The sequence below is a fragment of the Coffea eugenioides genome, chromosome 8, assembly GCF_003713205.1.
Source record: "Coffea eugenioides isolate CCC68of chromosome 8, Ceug_1.0, whole genome shotgun sequence".
Classification (NCBI taxonomy): Eukaryota; Viridiplantae; Streptophyta; class Magnoliopsida; order Gentianales; family Rubiaceae; genus Coffea; species Coffea eugenioides.
In genome coordinates, this window is record NC_040042.1 from 29,691,288 (window position 1) to 29,695,793 (window position 4,506).

General features: G+C 37.8%; 1 pseudogene; it reads right to left on the reverse strand.

Moving 5' to 3' along the window:
* Positions 1–859: 859 nt before the first annotated feature.
* Positions 860–4,196, reverse strand: LOC113780502 (annotated as a pseudogene).
* Positions 4,197–4,506: the final 310 nt, after the last annotated feature.

Sequence of the window (4,506 nt, forward strand, 5' to 3'; positions counted from 1 at the left end):
TGCTCTGGTGGTAAGGAGAGGACTGAACCTGTAGAAATAACTTTTAGATAGAGGAGGCGTCCAACGTTGCATTATTACTGAAATCCCTGCTTGCTTTTCCATCATAGAGGCCTATCCAGAATGATATTATAGCTGAGAGTTGCACTTTGGATCTCTTATCATTTATTAAAGTACAGTATTAGTATCTTCCGAAGGCCAAGTCCAAAATGCATGTCCCCGTTTTGTGTACTAAGTTTCATGCAATTTGCTTCATAAATTGTATAATCTATCTTGCTTTAGTCTTTTGCTTCAATCTTGACATGTCTTTTTTTCTTCTTCTTGTAATGTTGTCCGGTTCAAAGGTCGTCATGAGTTGTCAATCAATTTCGTATTGTATAATTTAGAAAAGTTGTAATTCGTGCCGCAGTAATCTGAAAATGGATAAGTGGTTTCCAGGCAGCAGTTCTACGCAAACTACGCAATGGGCACCAAATTAGTAGCCCTCAAAAACAGCAGAAACCCAAATTCAAGCTATGGCAGCACGCCAGTTCTACTTATTTAGGGAGACGATACAAAATGATAGGAAATCATCATTAATTCCTGTATTGTTCTTCAGGAAAGATAGCTAGAAATATCTGTAGGATTTCCAAGACTACTAACATTACAAAAGTCAAATAGAAAGTGGCAGGATTGCTACGTGCACATGATCCTTAATTCAGTCATATAGACACAGCACATACTGGATCGTAATTATTTATCCAGCTGCTCATTATTTCCAGCTAAAAGGTTTAAAAGTTTCTCATATTCACTGAATTTATTGACATGTACCATTGGTGTCCAAGCAGAATAATTTAGAAAATATTATTCAGGAATAAGATGATCAGATCTGAAAGGATCTTGGCTTCAAGACAATGGTAGAATGGTTCAAAAGATGTGAACTGAATTGTCCACTTTTTTCTGTGGTATCAATCTTGGATTGCCCCGGAGGAGGCAACAGCTCGAAATTCTGCACCAGGCGTCCCAAAGTGAGGCTAAGAATTGGCATAGCAAGAACAATCCCAGGGTAGCTTCTCCTACCAACACCAAACGGAAGATATCTGAAGTCATTGCCATTGGCCTCAACCTTAGACAAGAACCTCTCTGGTCTAAATTCCTCTGGCCTCTTCCAGTTTTCTGGGTTGTTTGCGAGCCACCAAGTGTTGACCAAAATCTTGCTCTCAGCAGGGACATCATAGCCACCGAGTTTGGCGTCGTTAAGGTTCATGTGAGGCACCAAAAAAGGAACTGGCACTCGAAACCGGAGGGTCTCCTTGATCACTGCCTGAAGGTATGGTAGTCTGTCAATGTCAGGTTCAGTGACTTGCACACCAGGTCCAAGCACAGCGTCAATCTCATCACGCATCTTGCTCTGGATTTGTGGGTGGTTAACCAATTCTGCAATGCCCCATTCAAGTGTCCATAAAGGTGTCTCCATACCTGGTCATGACAAACTAATTAGTTATATTTGCTACAAGACTTCCATATCAGGAAGTTATATTTGCTTCACTAGTTTCACTGATTTCAGGGAAATGTAATTAGTTTGGGCGTAAACATGATTAATTAGTTGTTTAAAGAGCTAAGAAACGTACCCGCAACATTCATGCTTTCCACAATAAAGGAAATGATCCTCGTTAATCTCTCCATTCTGCTGTGCTTCAAGAAGATGATCTATGGCACATTTCAGACTGTTGTTATCCATGTTTTTTGCGCTTAAGAGCTTCCTGGAATCCCAAAAATTAGAATTAAGACACCATAGCTATTAAGAATATGCTGAATCATTTACCACGCTTGGATGCAAGGCCAGAGTGGCTGTAACAATTTTCTAGCAATCTGACAAGGTAACCTAACCATTTTATTCGAGCAAGACATTGAGCAGACCTGTCTAAAATTATGTCAAAGGCTGTCACGGGCCTCACGGCTAAAAAATGGTTTTAACCCTAGATTGATTGGTGCACCAGATGAGCTTCCAGTTCAACAGGTTCACAGTCCAACTCAAATATTCAACATTTTTTTAAAATATTACTATCAAATAATCTAGATATTACCAAACTACAAAAAAAAAAAAAAAAGTACCGGTTTTGATTGGGTTTTTTTTTAAGATTCTAGTTTAATATAGATTTAAACTAGTTTTCTGAGTTTAATATAGAGCCAAACCATTTTGATGACCGATCTACAGTTCAATGGATCAAAAGTTTTATCCCTCTATGTGTAGGCTTTATGCTCTCTAAGGACAATTCCAAGCTGTAGTTCATTAACTAGGTCAGTTACAACTTGCTGACCCCCAGCTGTCCTACTTCGGCCCTCCAATTCCCCTTAATTCCACAAATAATATTGAAGGTGTTTTGACTTTGCTGTCTTGTGCTAGAGGATAGGTTCCCCTTCTATTCCAGACTGAGTATAGGTACAATCATGTTTTGCATAATTCAATCCGATTATTCTACATATTTAAATTGTCAATTTTTGTTATAGCATTATACTATATATATATATTAAGTATTCTATTTATATATACATGCTTTTTTTATGAATATAATAATATAATGTGATTATACACTAAATAATGTAAAAAGTACAATAATTACATCGAATCACATGAATTCCAATAACACCAGCCCTGATTCTCTCTCCTTTGATGCTCTTTTAATACCTCCATTATCAAATAAGCCACCTGGCGATTCAATCTGATTTTCAAAACGTTATGGCAAAATGCATAAATATAATTACATCAAAAAAAAGAAAAAACAAATAAGAAAGAAAAATTGAGTATGCAATATGCACTTAGACAAACTATTTGATCCTATCCTAGGGATTATAAAGCACTAAACCTCCTTCAACTTTTAGCCTTGTTGCAAGAAGCCTCGTATACTGATTCCGACAAGCAGCTTGGATCCTGGAACCCGATTAAATCAACGAAAATAGTAACTTCATCAATCTTATCAGTTAAATGACCAATTTATCCCCATTAGAAATTAAAATTTTCCTACACATGTTGCTGTTGAGTTGGAGAAAAAAATTGTAGGTGCTAAATGCATTAAATCCCTTTGGACTTTAGTTTAGTTGTAATTTAACCTTCAAACTTTTTTTTTTATAGACACTAAAGCCTTGCTATTTTATTTATTTGTTATTTCTATTTCGAACATTCTTTGTGACTTTGTGACTTTTCATCTTTTGTCATTGCTCGATTTCCAAGGTTTTTCTTTTGCACCCCTCACTTATGCAATTACCTACTTTGGAGAGGGTTTACTTCTTTAGTTCTTTTAACCGTATCCTTTATTAGCATATCTCCCGAAAAAAGGTTTCTGCAATACTCCAATAATCTACACTACAGACTTAATTAGGCTACAAATTACAAAAACTCACCAGAAAAAAAATTGGCCAGATTTTTTAACTTACTTTCTCCCTTCAACGAAGTGATCCTTGAAAAGCTGCAGTCTCCTCTCCTTAATCTCCTTACAAACCTTCAAGTAACCCCTCAAGAAAGGCCTCAAGATGGGTATAAAATCACCATAATTATACTCCAAGTTCTGAGACATCCTACCCCGCTGTCCATTCATAGCCTTAAATTTATTAAACAAAGGATCTTCCTCACTCTCAAATCTGTAATCAAACATAACCATGTACATAATGTTATAGATCATAAGCTGCAGCCTTCTCCTCAGAACAATCCCATTTGTTGATGATTCAGGATTTTTCTTAACATCCTCAACAACTCTTGCAAGTTCTTCCTCCCAACCACGCCTATACCGCTGAACAACTCTTTGAGTGAAAAATGGAACAGTGATAATTCTTCTCATCTTCCTCCAGTGCTCGCCGTAGGGGGCAAAGACCAAATCCTGGCCTTTACCGGTGAATATATCAAACACCACATTTATCGGGCGGGAGCCGAACTCCACGCCTTGAGTATGCAACACTTCTTTGGCAAGTTCAGGAGATGAAACTACCACGGCATTGCGTTGCCCCATTCTCAGCAGGAAGATTTCACCAAATCTTTTGGCGTAGTCAGTGATGATGCGGTGGTTCATTTCATCACCAACTTGTAACCATTTTCCGAAGATGGGAACTGGGATTGGCCCTGGAGGCAGCTGGAATTTCTTGCCCCGAAGTTTAGAAACAATGGCGGCAACTGTGATGGCTGCAAACAGGCCCAAAACGGTCTTTTCCAGCAGGAGAAGATCCATGGCTGGTGGATTGGTTTTGCAGGAAATGGGGGTAGACAGAAGAGGAGGGCGTCAGGGGTGACTGGAGTTGGAGTTGGAGTTGGAATGGTAATTTATAGAGGTCAGAAACCTTTCCTAAGGTTTCTAAGAATTGCATGGGTCTTCCTTGAGGTTTAAAAAATATCAGAAACATCTCCTAAAACTAATTATCTTGTAATATGTTAACTCAACTGAGAAAAATAAACAATAAAAAATTGGTTTCAAGAGAGAGAGAGAAAATAATGTAATTTCACAAATGTCCCTCATATATTACTTTAGTTAGTTAATTTGA